Source organism: Cydia splendana, chromosome 6 (assembly GCF_910591565.1).
Source record: "Cydia splendana chromosome 6, ilCydSple1.2, whole genome shotgun sequence".
Taxonomy (NCBI): Eukaryota; Metazoa; Arthropoda; class Insecta; order Lepidoptera; family Tortricidae; genus Cydia; species Cydia splendana.
Window position 1 is genome coordinate 18624331 of NC_085965.1, and position 18077 is coordinate 18642407.

General features: G+C 36.6%; 1 long non-coding RNA gene across 1 annotated transcript in view; it reads left to right on the forward strand.

Moving 5' to 3' along the window:
* LOC134791793 (uncharacterized) overlaps positions 1 to 18077 on the forward strand; it is an 82741-nt gene that overhangs the window by 28628 nt on the left and 36036 nt on the right. The window contains exon 2 of the long non-coding RNA XR_010144316.1: positions 2643 to 2764. This is a non-coding gene — a long non-coding RNA (uncharacterized LOC134791793). The remainder of the gene's footprint in view (positions 1 to 2642; positions 2765 to 18077) is intronic.

An 18077-nucleotide genomic window follows, 5' to 3' on the forward strand; every position in this document is an offset into this window, starting at 1 on the left:
AAGCTCTCTGTATCTATTCAAAATTATTTATATACAAATTTGTTAAGCCGATTTTACCTAATTGAGTAACTTACTTCGAAGCGTAGGTACAAATACCTAAAATACTTTACAATTACGCTTACAAACTTTATAAATACATCACCAAAAGGACTGAAATTAACTCACCTGATACCTACGCACTTGATACTAAAGTTAATGTTTATATATTTATGTCCATTTGTCTGGATATATTTATTAAGGCTTGACTGTGTACCTGTGACCTAGTAACAAAATAGACATAGGAATGCACATCGTTTTAAAATCAAGTGTCTTTTTCAACACAATGCCCTTAATATAGTTAGTATAGTGAGTTATCTGTATTATAACCCCTGTATTGCCCCTAAGTCTAGTTAATATTAAGTTTTAATTTGTATTTATGTATTATCTGTAGACTTTAGTGAATAATTTAATTTTATTGTACAGTCTAATAGTTTAATTTTATTTTATTGTAAATTTATGGAACCGATTTCTGGAATAAAACAATTTCATTTAATTATAATCCGTGACTAATTGGACTCTAGTTTTCCTTTAATGACGCCGCACGCCATACAAGTTGAATGAAAAACAGATCTCTCTGCTCTAGATTTCGTTTTATTAATGCAGAAGAGAGAAATGAGGAAAACTAATTGGGTTCACGCCGAAATCCCGTATGATTTGGTACGGGATTTTAAGTGTTTGTTTTGGAGATGATGGGGTATAAAACTTATTTTAGAATTCTTGATTTTAAAGATCCCGCCTCAGTAACTCAGTACCTGCGTTGAGGAAAACGCTTACCATTAGGTATGTGGTGTTTTCGATTCGATTTGCATCAAACGATCTTTGATAAATGTTTTTATTGTTACTGCAAACCTTACTGTCAAAATCTAGACTTATATCGACTGGGATATGAACCGTGATTACCTTTTGTATTGTGGGAGCTCGAAATCCCGATATTTCGACGGAGTTACATGCATCTTGTTCACGGGTAACTGATGATAGTGGGTGTGTGTCAAAGTTGTGTAGACCGCGCTCGGTCTACCCTCATTCGTGCACGTCGGCTGCGTTCGCTTTCAACGTTACTACCGGACGCGTTCACACTCGTTGGTCTGGTCGCGTTCACACTCGTCGTCGCGTCGAAAACAATACAAAAGGTACCTAATTACGGTTCATATCCCGATCGAAATAAGTCTAGTGAAACTAACCGTGAATCATTCAAAACTGTTACTGTCAAAATGTCATTTCTATCAATAAAGGTTCGGTTCTAAGTTGCAAGTTCCACATTAGTTTTGAATCCTATCAAGATGCAATGTCACATGACTATAATAGTGTTTTTGTGATGCTGAACACAATAATTGTGTTCAGGATCACAAAAACACTAATATCAGCTTCCTTAATTCACAAAATCATTTGCTTCGACCGTTAGCTTATCTGTAGTCTAACTTGACCTATAGATCCGTACCAACTATGAGTAATTGCGGGTCAAACTCATGACATGATCGAGTCTCTGATGATATGTAGCTTATATTGTGAATTCTATTATCTGTAGAAGTGTTATTTCAAACGCTAACCGAGTAGAAACGAGAATAACATTCAAGGAAACCAGTATTATTGCGGTTTCTGCTTACTCAGTTATTACGAATCTCGAACTCGCAGGTAACACTGGTTCCTCAATGTGGTTGATTTGACCAACTCTCGGCAAGTGACGAAAATGAATGGACAGCAAGAAGCAAATGACGGGAAAAACCGTCTGTCCCTTATCACTGTCGTCGCCTGTCACGCCTTGACCGCCCCGAGATAACGCCACCGTTTCAGGAGAAAAATAGACTGAAATAAGTAGATGATTTTTACAGAGAAGTTGCTTTGGGAACAACGTATTTTATTCTATTTTGTTATGGGAAAAGCATATTTGCTGATAGTCGCAAATTGTGTGAGATAGTGAATGAAATGCGTTTTTCCCAGCGATCAGTAATTCGACAAGAATTACTTTCGAATGAACTTCGCTATGTTTTCACAAAGAAACAGTGTTTTGACAGAGCCAAAGTGCCTTTTAAACTGAGAAAATGTATGTAGCTTATTAGGTACATATTCCGCAAAGTTAACTTGAATATAATTATTGAACTTTTTTACAGGTATGAAGTAAAATTTCGTTAAAGATTACCTACTAAAATAGTTCTTGAGTAGTTATGTTGTAAAGACATTTTTTTATACCACATCGGTGGCAAACAAGCATACGGCCCGCCTGATGGTAAGCAGTCACCGTAGCCTATGGACCCCTGCAACTCCATCAGAGGTGTTATATGCGCGTTGCCGACCATTTAAAAACCTGTACACTCCTTTTTTGAAGAACCCCATACTGACATTAATGTACCGCCTCGTTTATGTAAAGTTATTCTTCTTTTTATAGTATTTTTTATGTACAGTCGCCATCAGATATATAGGAGCGGCCAAGGTGTTCACAATATCTGAACACGCGCTCTAACGCCCTGACAATAGAGGCGTGTTCCGATATTTGTGAGCACCTTGGCCGCTCCGATATATCTGATGGCGACTGTACTTATTTATAAGTATGCAACATCAACTCAATGTTAATTTGTAAAAATAATACGCGCTTTCTATTGTTTCAGATACCTGCTCCAACTGCGATAGCAAACTTTGAAAATTGTAATTTCCTAAAGGTATTAGTGAACAGTTAAAACTGTCAGAAGTTTGATTAGCTGGCATTTACTCCCATCTTCCTCAATTTAGGGTGAGTACTTTTATAAGGTCTCCTTACCGTTTTTTTTACGTAGGCAACGCTTCGCATTTTTTATTCACCTGTATTACCTTTTTTATTGGTACCATCAGCCGCAAAAGACTTTATTAATGAATTAATTCATAATTTCTCCATGCAATTTCGCAGCCCACTGTACCTAATGTTAGTTTATTAAATTACTGAGCTGAAGTAAATTAAAAAAAACCGGGCAAGTGCGAGTCGGACTCGCGCACGAAGGGTTCCGTACCATAATGCAAAAAAAAAAAACAAAAAAAAAAGCAAAAAAAAACGGTCACCCATCCAAATACTGACCACTCCCGACGTTGCTTAACTTTGGTCAAAAATCACGTTTGTTGTATGGGAGCCCCATTTAAATCTTTATTTTATTCTGTTTTTAGTATTTGTTGTTATAGCGGCAACAGAAATACATCATCTGTGAAAATTTCAACTGTCTAGCTATCACGGTTCGTGAGATACAGCCTGGTGACAGACGGACGGACGGACGGACGGACGGACAGCGAAGTCTTAGTAATAGGGTCCCGTTTTACCCTTTGGGTACGGAACCCTAAAAATGCAATGTACACTGAAAACATTTGATAGACATAAATAAAAGGTATAATAACTATACCAGCGTCAACATAATACATAATAGGCATTTCATTATTTATGTGTAAAAGGTATTTGTATACGTAAATCCGCTTTTTTATATTATAAGTGTATTATTTTATATTCAGAGGGTTCAGGCGAGTAAACAAAACCTAAAAAAAAAACTCTGAGTTCTACTTCATATTCGTAAGTAGTTCTTATGCCCAAAATATGTAAATTTTAGATTCGCGTAAGCATAAATGAGGCAGCTATTTAGGTTGCAGTAAGAACCATGAAATCGTATTCAACGTCTGAAATGTATTAACAATTTTTTTTACCAAGCTTTAAGCAACTAAAATGTAGTAGACAGTTCATCCTAAAATATAAAATAACCCAATTATAGTATTAGCACTTACAAAGCCCCGAGCCTAGTCAAAAGCAGCCCGTGTCATCCATTCATTAAAATTAATTTACCCCGTAGTCTCCTCTCCATAATACAACGTCGACCCACTTCACACTAAAGCGCCAAACTCCTTTATAAATAAGGTAATAGTAACCTTTGACCACCGGGCGCTGTCGGGCGGCCAACAAAAGTGCATTGTTAATAGTATAATCGCTACGGAACCAGAGATATCGTGCAGATAAGTGAAGCAGCTGGCCTAGTTTTGCTGTTTCTAGAGCGCGCTTTCAATTGTGCCTTCTTGAAATGCGTGCGGTTTCGAAAAGTGTTACAGAGAGTTTTGTTGTGGAGTATTGGATTTACATAAAATTGGTTTATTTAATGTTTTAGATAATTACGATAAAAGTGCGAAAAGTAGGAAATTCGCAACGAGTGGCGATAAATTAAGTCAAGTTGCGAATTACCTTTTTGAACGTGTATTGTACAACGTTTTACAGTACATATGACCCTTTAAATTCTCGGCATACGCACGTATAGTGCTAGTTACCACACTAGGGCGGTAAATTAGGACCATATGTACTGTAATAGTTATTTACGATACAAGTGCGGAAAAGAGGGAATTCGAAACGAGTGGCGATAAATGAAAACACGACCGAAGGGAGTGTTTTAAATCGACACGAGTTGCGAATTACCTATTCGCACGTGTATCGTACAACGTTTTACAGTACGCATGGCCCTTTAAACTGTTGACATCGCACGAAAAGCGCACGTGCTATTTTACGCACTAGTGCGGGAAAATAGGGCCATATGTACTGTAAAATTACTTTTATCACTATAAGCTACTCTCATAATTCAATCTATTGGATCATTTTATTTAAAGGGTACACTACACTTTTTCCTGATTTAGTATTTTTTTATATCTATTCTACTCAGAATCATGAGCTCTTTTTAACCTAATAGGAGAAAAAGTCTCCTTAGATTTATATTTCCATTCCGTTGCCAATTTTCATATACTTTATATGACGGCAACGGAATGGAATGAACGAAAAATGAATGGAAATTTTTCCTATTATTAAATCGAAAGAGTATACTGATAAAAGTGTTCTTAGGAACAATATGTACATGAAAACACTGGTTTAAATTTTTAAATTACATCCCGTTCATAATACTGTATCATATAATAATATTCAGAGAAAATTTCCTATCAAACGTGTCCACCGTGTGTATAAAATATGTTAAAAGCCCATTGGCTTTTATGAATATATTTTATATGCAAAACGCAATATAAGTAGCACTTTAATGCAAAACGTTGCATGACAAATTAAAGGAAAACTTTCTGGTTCAATCTGTCGCATTGTTGATATACTTACTGTTTTTCAAAGCATCATATTAATGGTCTAGCTACTAACTTAAAATATAGAGAGGGGTAGTGTATTGCGCGGGCGAGATACTGTCTTGCCGCTGTGCTAGGTCTACCGTATCTGCCCTCGGATGGAGGCCAAGGCCTACTTGTAATTATTTAATGTATTTTCTAAAAATATGTTGTACCGTAAAGTAAAATTTTATTATAATTCACTGCAGCCAAAACAAAATAACACATGGTGCGCATCAAATGCAGCCAGCACTGAGAATTTTCAGATCGCTTACCAAGCTCAGGCTAATGAAACGCTCAAATAAACCAGTATAAGTCGTTCTTGGATTATGCCCACTTCAAACGGGGCTTGAGACCGCTGTTACACTGGCTAGCTCGCGAATTGGAGTTGTCTGCATTCTGCAAGCAAAGACAACGCAAGGCCAGATGTTATAGCATTAGCGCTACGTAATTTGACTATCCCGTGTTCATCCATTTTTGATAACCCTTTTACACTGCTGTTGCAGCTGAGTGACCTAGAAATTTTAGCATAATTTAGGCTACGCGGGCAAAGTGTTCAAAATATAGCAATTAGATATTTTGTCTTAAAATTTTTAAAGTATATGTAATGTAATTTGTATATAGAAAATTAGTTCACATTTCCCACGGTGTACGTCTTGTAATAAAAAAAATTGTCTATTATATTTATCCGGCAATACTTCAAGAGCATAGGTTGGTAATACTTTGTTTAATTTATACACAGCTTTTAGATTTGTACCTATGCTTTATTTGTGTAGGTATAGTTTTATTACGTATATGTATAGTCAGCTGTAGATATAGTTGATCCCCCCTCCCCCTGCAAGCAAATTTTATATGCAGAGGAGGTCAGTTATCATGTCAGCTGATTATACACTTTTACAACCCAAAAAATGTAATGATGACTGCCCATAAAAACACCTAAATTATGTACCTACATAAATAATTTGACTGCATTATATCCCGAAAGGGTCGGGTTGTAAATACCCACGTTCTATTATTTAAAAAGAAATCTTCGGTACCAAGTTACTCCAACGCGCTTCCTTAAGCAAATATTCAGGAATCCCCATTCGCCTATTCACATTCTTGCAAGCTCCGAGAATAATGTATGTTAATATACGAGAAACGGCATTGTTCAGCATTTTGATTTACTTTGTATGTACTTTGATTTTCAAGTTAGAATTAGGTTATTTATTTACTTTCTGTCTAAAGGCAAGATGCCCATTGGCTGATTTGTGGTACATACCTAATTAAATTTTATTATACTATTTGATCACACAATTACATAGGGTTTGTTCGATAGTGAATTTTATCTCATTTTAATTGAATCCAATTTACATAAATATAAAAAGATATGGTACTTGAATCTTAATGAAAGTCCATTTTTGTTTTTATGGTTACCGCTTTTTATTTTTATTGCGGCAGCTAATTGAAAAACAAGCCTAAATATTTCTAAGATTTCTAGACACAATTTTTTTATTAAAAATCTCAGCCCAGAATTCTATTCATTCCCGCGTCGCCTGAGGCGCAGAATGAGCACTTTTCTGTGCCTGAAGAATGCTCTTGAGATGTACAACATTATCCTCTTTGACCTGACACCTTTCTTCCCACATTAAATAAAAGAAACACATTCTTTTGTAAATTGTGTAACACGTTTGGATATAAAACCTCTATGTGATGTGTTGCTGTTGGTCTATTTGTGGAAGACTACAGCTTACTAAAAGTATTTATATGCTTACAAAAGTGACTTAAAATTTGAGTAGTGCTGCGGTTTCTACAAATTTGTTTTTATACCTATTTATAAAACTTTGCTAAACTAGAAAAAAATGGATATTAAAGGAAATTACCTCGTGTTAAGATTATTGAAATACTTACGTTAACAATTATAAATAGATTAGTAGAATACTCTTTATTGGAACACCTCAGTAAAAGATACAGCTTAAAGAAAAACAATTGATTAATGATAGAGGCAGACAAAAGGCGGTCTTATCGCTAAAGAGCGATGTCTTCCAGACAACATTACAGCTCTAGCTAATTAACTCAGGTGGTTTGTATAATACTCGTAGTTTCTCCGTGGTTTTCTTGAAGAAGGTAGCATAGTTTTTGGACTAAATCTAGTTTAAGTACATAAACTGTACTTAAATAACATAATGCTTAAGGGTCACTTGCACCCAGCCAAACCTACTTAGTCCGTAGTTAACCATAATGCCAACCGTTACAGACAAGCGGTAGACCTCTAACAATATCTTATTGTGTGACTAATATTCTGCTGGGTTACGTTAATGTGTGTGTCGTTTGGGGCTGTAATCAGCCTAATGTGATGATACATACTTTAAACTTGCTCCTTTGCTTAGTAAATATTTATGTATTAATGTATGTGTGAGTCCTGACATGCCCTCGGTGTGGACGAGCACTGCAGACGAAGATTGGGTACTGCAGTCACATGAGGGCGCACGAGCGAGCGGACCAGCTCAGTTCCCGCTCCTAGGCATAATATAATGCAGTCGCTGTGGCCGAAATCGGCCGGGAAGAAGAGAGAGAGAGAGAGAGAGAGATGTATGTATATTATTTACACGTACAAAGGAACAATACAGGACCAAAAACTGAATTGTAATGGTCCCGTCCAATAACTGACGGAATTCAATAGTCTTGTGCTACGTAAGAAAATAGAAAAAAATCGTGCATCATACGCGGTTTATACGCATTTACTAGTACGGTTAACATGAATATAAATATTTGTGGACTTTCCACTTGGTTTACTTGGTTATAAGGCCCTAGTTTCATTCATAAAGTAGCCGTGCAATTTTGCGGTATTCCGTTCAAGCTTGCGCCATAATGCAATATCAGATTTTGCTTGCATTTTCGAAACGTTTTGGTCAAAAGGAATTTCTAATACTATTCATGATCTGAAATGAGCTTCGGAAGTTATAGTTGGACCAAGCTAACTCGGCACAGACATTGACGTATAGTTTGAATAATCTCAGGTGAATTTTTCGAGTTCGGGTGCTAATCCGTTAAACAAAAGCCTTTGTTTCTTTTAAGAGCGGTCTACAGCCACGTGCCAAAGCAACCATGTCGTTTAAAAAGCAACTATCGTGATAGTATTAAGGTTCAAATTCATATGACAGCTTGTTCAGAGAACAATTAGGGTGGTCTTGTTTTTAGAGATAGCAAAAACGTGTTATCTCCGAATGAGCTGATTCAAGAATTTGAACCATATAATTAGAATGGTAAATTTGCTTTTTAAATGGGTTTGTTCCCGTTACTTACGTCGGGGCTATTAGCAGTAAGCATTGTAACCACTGCATAAAGGAAACAATATCTTTTGTTTAACAGATTAGGGTCCGAGCCCGAAAAATTCACCTGAGATTATTCAAACTATAACAAAGTGTGAACGTGACATAATAAACGTCGAGTTGTTATAGAAATCTGACGTTAGTTTCGACCGATTTTATTATGGTTTTTTTTTTTATTTTTTTTTTTTTTATTTAAACTTTATTGCACAAAAGAAAACTTATCGTACAAAAGGCGGACTTAATGCCAAAAGCATTCTCTACCAGTCAACCTTAAGGCAAAGCAGAGAGATTGTGGGCGGTGCAACTGCTACTACTACTAACAAAATTTAATATAAGGACGCAACGCTAATTTAAAGAATTTTAACATACATACGCAAGTACATCAAAATATACACGATACATATAATATAAATATACATATATATATATATATATATATATAGGTATATATATATATATATATATATATATACCTAACATTAAATATATACAATAAAATATATAACTTATATAACTAAAACTAGGAATCCTTCATTCTACCAGCAAAGAAAGCACGTAACGATTTCTTAAAAGCGAACTTGTTTGGGGCATTTTTAATACTAAGGGGGAGTCGGTTCCAAAGGCGCGCTGCCTGCACGCAGAACGAATCTGACATAAAGCCAGTGCGATGTGGAGGGATGGATAAGGACATATTGCCAGAAGAGCGAAGCTGACGGTTGCGAGAAACGCCGTAGTATTGAAAGAGGGACCTGAGGTATACAGGAGAGTGTGGATCGTTGAGGACAGAGTATAGAGTGCACAGCATGCGAACACTGCGTCGTTGACGGATGGGAAGCCAGCCAAGCTGGGAGCGGTATGAAGAGACATGATCGTATTTACGCAGACAAAAAATGAAACGAATGCAGTTATTGAGAAGGCGATCCAACTTATTGAGAAGTTCTTCAGTTAGGTCAGGATAACACACATCACCATAATCAATTATAGGTAGAATTAGAGTGTTTATAAGGAGAATTTTAGTCTTGATAGGCAAAAAGTGCTTTAGCTTATTTAGTGAATGAAGAGAACCCATAACTTTTCGGCTGACCTCAGAAACCTGCGCTTTCCAATCCAACGAACTGTCGAGCATAATGCCTAGGTCCTTAACACTGTGACTAAATTGTATTGGTGATCCGTTAAAGTTTACTGGTGCAATAGTGTCAAAGTCCAGTCTGGCCACCTGTCGAGAACTACCAATAACGATGGCCTGGCACTTAGACGGGTTCACATAAAGGCCATACTGCTCAGACCACTGTTGGATGTGCAATAGGTCCAGGTTGAGCCTATCAATCGAACTCGAAATATTAGTCACTTCACACTGGTCGTAAAGCTGCAGATCGTCGGCATACAGGTGGTGGGAACAACGAAGGCCAGGTGTGATAAAATTTATGAAGGTGGAAAAAAGGAGCGGAGACAAAATTCCGCCTTGAGGCACGCCAGTCGCAAGATCACACCAATCAGATAGAGACTTGTCAAGCCTAACCGCTTGTTGGCGACCACCCAGATAAGTCGCGAACCAGTTAAGGGCTGTCGGAGACACATTCAGATGTTTGAGCAGGGCAAGGAGGATATCATGGTCTACGGTATTAAATGCGTTGGAGAAATCTATTAAAACGAGTATCGTGACCATTTGGTTCTCCATGCCCTGTCTGATGTCTTCCGTCACCTTAAGAAGCGCAGTGCAGGTGCTGTGACTAGGACGGAAACCTGACTGTAAGGGACTTAACAAGTTATGGGAGTGAATAAAAAGGGACAATTGCTTGTAAGCCACCGCTTCAGCTATCTTAGAGAGAAAAGGGAGGATAGAGATTGGCCGGAAATTGCTAAGAGTGGAGGGATTACTAACTTTAGGCAGTGGAATAACAAAAGCCTTACGCCAAAGGGAAGGGAATTCGCCATTGGCCAGTGAGCAGTTGATGATGTCAGCTATTGTAGGAAGCACACAGTCGAGAACGGATAGAATCATAAAACGGCTGACATCATCCCAGCCCACGGCTTTAGACTTGATTGCTTTTATTATGGTCTTTATATCAGAGACAGAAACGGGAGAAAAAGAGAAAAAATCTGAGACAGGGGAGGAAAGAGACGAAATGTTAGAGAGAGTGGTAGCCTTAATCCGATTGTCGAGAGTAACAGCAGAAGAGAAGTGTCTGTTGAGATCATTAAGTGAGAAAGTATCATTGCTGAACCCACTTGCAGGTTTTCCCAGACCAAGTGACTTGATAAACTTCCATACATCGGCCATAGACGAGGAGGACACATTGTCATGAATAAACCGTCGCTTCGCTGTACGCACCACCTGGTTGCAGCGATTACGGGCAATCTTAAAAAGTTTCCAGTTCTCGTCAGTGCGAGCACGCTTAAAGAGACTAAAAGCTCGGTTCCTCTTCCTCATAGCCAGACGGACACTCTCTGTGATCCAAGGGGCCAGCGGCCGCTTGACTCGTACGGTGTGAACGGGTGCATGTTTATCAAAAAGTTTCAGAGTGGCAGCGTTAAAAAGAGAAACCTTGGCGTCAGCTGTTGAGGCGGAGAGCACAGGTGACCAGTCAATGGACGCGGCGTCCTTTAAAAGAGCAGCAGAATCAACCTTAGCAAAGCTACGTATGTTTATCAGTACAGGTTTACATTTAGGTGGCTTGATTTTATACGAAGCAAATATGAGATCATGGTGCGAAAAACCAGGAGCTAAGAGCTGACCCTGTTTTGCGATGAGACCAGGAGATGAAGTAAGAATGACATCCAACCAGGTGTCAGAAGAGACAGTATGATGGGTAGGAGCCAGGGGTAGTACAGAAAAACTAACTGAATGAAGAATAGATTTCAATTTACGCGATTGTGGAGTGTCTTTGCAAAGGTCAGTGTTTAAATCACCCATGATCAGGTGATGTGTGTAATCTGCGCTCAGGGACTCGAGAATGTGCTCTAGATCAGAGAAGTAATCAATGGTAGGGGGACAGTAAACTACGCCCAAAACGGCTTTAACCCCTTTGACATTTATCTCGAGAAATATCCATTCCGCTTTGCCAGAGTACAGCGAACGAGTTACAGATAGAATTTTGTACGGAATGGAACTTCTAAGATAAATGGCAACACCACCACCGCCCTTGCCAGTCCGGTCGTTTCTGATTAAAACAACCAGGCAAGGCATAAGACGTTGAGTTTAGGGTGGGTTTCAACCAACTCTCCGAAACAAGAATCGCATGCACACATCCGCTTTGAAAACTGTTTAAAAGCTCATTATAGTGAGAGGGGATACTCTGGGCGTTAATGTGACACACATTGAAATGACGAGAGTTATGAAATTCGCGAGCCACAAGAGCACCCAGTGTAAGAGAATTATCGGGGGAACATAAAGAATGGAACATAGAACTATCATCGCTAGCAGAATAAAAGGATTCGTTTTCGTTATCTGACATAAATATATAATAAATGAATATAATAAAAAAAATATACTATATATACGCTATAACTAAAAATATACCTAAATGTAAATGCAAGAGTAATAATTAATAAAGCATGAAGTTGTGGTTACAAAATGGCCACACACACAAAATGGTTAAAAGTGAATAGGTGACAGTGAGGTGAATAGGTAATTAAAAAAGTTTCTGATAGGCTTCACTTCTTAATTTTAACTTAATTAACTAAGACAATCGTTTCATATTACCTTAGCCGTCATTTTAAATAATAGGTCATGATGAGCGGTTATTTACTTAAAATATCTTTTTTAATAGAAAACAATGCCTGTCAGAAATTGTTAAGAACGCACGGAAAAGTTTCGTGATACTTTATGAACTTTTCCAACATCTCGCTGGTCGAGAAAGTCAATTTAAGAAGGTTCCTTTGCCATCCTTTTGAAAAATCAGGAAATATTATTAATAGTCTTCGGTAGTATAGTGGTAAGTATCCCATCCTCGTCTCCAAATTGTGGTATTTAGGCTAGGAATCGATATTGAAACACGGAGCTCACGTTAACAGTTTAATCTATAATTACAAACTGCCTGAGGGTAGGTGGTAGAAATCCCAACTACCGACAACATATACCATAATTATATTGTAAATCAGGAAAATAGACTAACGTATTCGAACCACAGCGACACTAGACCTGAGATTGTGCCAATATACCAATTGATACGTTGGCACTAGGGCTTGCATTCCGGAATTCCGGAATTTCGAAATTCCGGAATCTCGGACAATTTTTCCGATATTACAATTCCGGAATTGATACCACTCAATATCGAAAATTCCGGAATTGGATTTAAGTACTTTTTGTACGTTTTAATACGTTTATTATTAAAATTTATTAAGAAAGTACACTGTACGGGTGTTTTTTGTCGTTATTAAGTGCTTCTTAGTCATTCAGTGAACTATAGTATAGGTATATTTTACTTTTCCGTTTGCTAAAGCAGTGGGACAATATGGGCTCATAATAAAAAAATAGAAATACAATAAAGCAGAGCGATTTACTTGCTTAGAATAGTCAGAATAATCTGAATCCTACATAGGGAATGCAAATCGGTTATTTTCGGTTATTTTTTGAATGGAAATTATCGGTTATTAACCGAAACCGCGGTTATTTCCATACAAAAAATAACCGATTTGCATTCCCTAATCCTACATAAGCGAATTTGTAGAATTGAAATTTAAAAATATTTGGACTATTTATCTTGAATTCAGAGAAAAAGAGGTTTTCTCTATTAACGATTTCGAATCCTGTAGAAGCACATAATATATGATATTCTGAATCATAATTAGGAACTAGGAAGGAAAAAGCCAAACTTAGACCTTCAACTTCTTAAACAACACCACTACCTAAGGAAGAGTAGAGAGCTATTATATTTAACTATTTTCTAAAATTATGCATCGAATGGTTTGCTAGCAACTATAGTTTCCCCAATTAAATACCCCGTATCATAGAAGTGAATAAAAGTAACCATTTTAATAAGGTGGTAAAATGGGTGGGAAAATAAAACGTACCTACTTCAAATTAAATGTCTCTTAAACAATACTAACTTTAAAAAACCTAAAGTATCAGAATTTCACATTTTTTGTTGTTTTATACTAAAAAATGTAATAAAAATATGATAAACCCTAATTCCGGAACCAGTTCCGGAATTCCGGAATTCGAATCCAATATCGTAAATCAGTTCCGGAATTGGAAACCATCCGATATTGCAAGCCCTAGTTGGCACACTATACTATCGCCTGAAGCCAAAAGGTAATAACATAGTATACTATGTTTCACATATACTCGTCCCTTTTGAACGGTGATGGTGGATACCTACTGGATATAGCGAGCGAAGTGAGGTCATAGGAAACATTACGAGGAGATACGGTGACAGGGTGTGCTTTAAAGCATTTTAGATAATATTCATTGCCTGTAGACATTGCGGAGGCCTTAGTTAGAAGTTTATGTTTGGGTTTTAAACTTTTGGCCAGGTTTTATCAACATTCATTTTAAATAAGTATAAGTGTGGCTACCACAATTTTGGCACTGACATAAACGCTATCGTGAACGTAACCCACTTTCTATGAATCTCGCTCGTACTGTGCGACCGAGATATATATAAAGTAAATTACGTAGACGTTAGCGTATATGACAGTTTTGACACTGTCGGTGACTCATGGTACGGGTACAGGTCAAACCTTCGAGCGTTTTGACCTATCGTGTCAAATGTCATTTTTGTTGTGTCTCGATAATATAACGCAAATCCAATTTATTTACATGGTAACAGGAAATTTCCAAATACTTAGGTAATTACTAAAAAACCGGACAAGTGCGAGTCGGACTCGCCCACCGAGGGTTCCGTACTTTTTAGTATTTGTTGTTATAGCGGCAACAGAAATACATCATCTGTGAAAATTTCAACTGTCTAGCTATCACGGTTCGTGAGATACAGCCTGGTGACAGACGGACGGACGGACGGACAGCGGAGTCTTAGTAATAGGGTCCCGTTTTACCCTTTGGGTACGGAACCCTAAAAAAACATATTTTTCATTTACCAACATATTTTATTGTTACTCTAATTTCCTTAACGCTTTAGTCCTTCTCTCGACATCAAAATACAAGCCATCAGCTGTTGCGTGCTGCTCTATCCATTATTTTATTACATAATTATACTCAACGAGACTTTAACGTGGCACAATTTGTAAAGACCTGTCGTTTTACAAATATCGCACTGCGCATAAAATTAAGATTAAGAGTTTGAATATACACGCAATGGCATTAACTGCCGGTGTTTATTGTTATCTTGATGGATTACTAGGAAGATAATGCAGAGAGATTAACCTTTTAACCGCCGTAGACTGATATTGATATATAAGACATACAAAATCGGCCTCATTTCGCCGCGATGTGATAAATAAGACAGAACTCCGTGTAACTTCGTACCGCCGGAGACGCGAACACGCTCGATGAAAAATTCTATGTTGGTTAACAGGTTAATAGGTAAAATATCTTTTGGATACACCTGAAGTTACTAAACATGCTGCTTAACATCGTTACGTAACTCACGTAACTTAATATTGACATTAAAGCTAAAAACAAAATACGAAACGTAGGTTCATAAAGTTACATCAGCCAAATATGATTATAATGTGATGTGTCCGCAATCGCTATTACGAGAATCAATAAAGTTAGCGTGTGCACTCCATTTAAGAACATAGGCCGATTTTGCCTTTCCAAACTTTAAAAAAAGTTTGATTGTGCATGGCACGAAACCCTACAGCAAAAAGTTTTCTAGCCTAACCTGACCTAAAACCTGTATATGCCACTCTGCAATAGCAAAAATGTAGGTATTATACTCGTAATGATACACGCTATACTGCCCGATTCGAACTTTAAGATACGTCAAATATTACGGCTAGATACTTTATGGATAAGATATATCAGTGTCAAAAGTGACTTTTCTTAAAAACTTAACTTTTGTCACTGACATATCTAATCCATATCGTATCTAGCCGTAATATTTCACGTATCCTAAAAATCGAATCGGGCCGATAATCTGTGCAGTAAATTAATTAGCAAGCGATCAATAGGGGTCCCAATTCTAAAATGAACTGTAAAATGTATGTTATAGGTATTATTGTTCAAACTCTACTGCATAGACAGATTTAGGTTGTTTATTTTGCATTACAACGATACTTATTTATTCTATTAAAGCTTATGTATGTACGCAATCTTGTTTCTCTTAATTCAGGAGCTGTATTCAGAAACTAAATTAAAATACATCGTATAATAAAACTCAAATAAACGAGTTTCCATACAATATAAAACTAGCCAACGCGTGGTAGTTACATTATTGGAACATCGAATTACCCAAAAGGCGTTTTCAGTAAATATGACGCCAATTTAATATCAATGTCACTGCATCGTGCGCGCATGTCGTGAGGGTGCACTTGTATTGATATCAACGTACCGAATACGCTACCAGCTTTGCGCTTCATAGCCTTAAAGACGTCGTGCTAGGCAATTCATTAAACGATATTATGGCAGATATCCAGCAATCCCAATTTATTGCTTGATATAAGGGTACTTGTGGCAACTACCGATATTTACAACCCATTCGCTAAAATTATACGCGGCATAAACATGAGTATTTGGAACTATCTTAAGTATTAGCCGTTTTAGAGCACTAAAGTCTTTTATTGATACACTTATTTACAGATCGCTTTCGAATCTTTCAACCCGGAGTGTGGCCTAAAGATGAATTGCCATTATATTGAATTTAATGTGATTGAAGATTATCCGAATTACGATTGACCGTTTACAACTCCGTTGAAGTGATTTTCAGTTGCAGTTGTGCGATCGAAGGCGACTGATAAATTTAAGTGACATTCATTACAGGTGTGCTTGAACGATCGATTGATGGTTTTGCTGTTTTTATTGATTACAGCTGATTGTTGTTGTGTGTTGAATAATTTAACAAGATTAAAGAAAAAGATAAGAAACTCAAAAACATTCAAGCATTGATTGAACTTGCATCAATCGTACTGCGAATTAACTATAATGTCAATATTCTTTCAATCATAATCGATCTTTTTAATAACTTAGTAGTATGAGTATGATTTTATTTTTTACGTTGAATTATCAAAAAAGTACCTACTTATAACTAACAAAACATAAAACGTCAGAGGATCTTTTCCTTAATAACATAATAATTTGAGTAATTACTTGGAGCGATCGTTAATTTTAAAACGAAAAAGTAATTTTTTTTTGAAGTCTAATCTCGCTTGTCATAAAATTTTAGTACCTATTAAACCAGCTACTTAATAAAAAACCTTTGTTACAACGGCAGCAAGTGTCTGTAGACTTGTGTTAATGAAAAATTGAGAAATATGTACCTATACAGCTTATTAAATTTACATTTATAATATTTTTTACTTAAACCCTTAATTAGGACTACATATTTACTTAGAGCACATGTTTGCTAACATGTATAAAACACAAGGATGAGTATTACGAGTATACTTGCCGCAAAACTAAGTGGCGAGTCAGGTTATAATGCCATCTCTTTCACTCTTAGTTAATCTAAACAAGGGTAAAGGAGATGGCATTATGATCTGACTCGCCACTTAGTTTTGCGGCAAGTATAGAAAAAATGTTTCATAGAAATAGACTAACTTCACATAAAAAAAATACTATGGATTAATGAATGAATGAAATTAATTTATTCCAGAAATATTCCATATGTGATTAAAACAAGATGAATAAAACTATGAAAGAAGTATGTTTATTAAAAAATATTTAAACATTCAGCGCGCTCGAAAAAGCTGTAGTGTATTAGAGTAGGGCTGTATTAATATTATATTGTAATATGGGCCTTGTTGCCTGACTTAAAATTTTAAATAAATAAATTACATAATATTGTAAAGTTTCCAAGCTGGCGAAAACCCATACTCGCGCCAGCTGTGGTACAAACTTTTACAATGTTTTAAAATTCGCTCAACTGTTTACATCGAAATGCTTTCTGCGGTTCTTTACGGTCACAGCCGGATTTAAAATTAAAATTTTCACCAGAACATTGTATTACACGTTAACTGGTTAATGAATCATCTGAAAAGTAAAAAAAATATACGTAGTAGGTATTAAAAAGAGCTGGCTTGAAGTAGGTATTATTGAACTTAAACTACTTAAGTATCGTCGGGTGACAAGCAAAACTCACTAATTACTATCAAAAAATTAAAGTAACAATGCACTTTATTACACTTGTAACACGGCTTATTGTCCAATAATTTCAATGATGTTAGTTAGTGACTTTTGCTTGTCACCCGACGGTATGTTAACTCAGTATAGGGAACTTAACTACTAGTCAAATCAGTTTCTTTTTTCAAACTGTCAAAACACGATTTTTTAAGTACTATAATATATGAAAGATATATAATATGATATAGATGTATAGATATGGAATTTACATGAACTACTTCCCGCGTTCTCAAACTGACCATACCTTCTCACCGTACTGGTTTTATGACTAATTCTTTCGCCGTCCAGGCTAGTCGTCTTTGGAATTCACTCCCTCTAAATATTAGACAAGCTCCAAGTAAGTTTTCTTTTAAGCGGTTGTTGCGTAAGCATTTGCTAAAACAAGAGTTCGAATAATA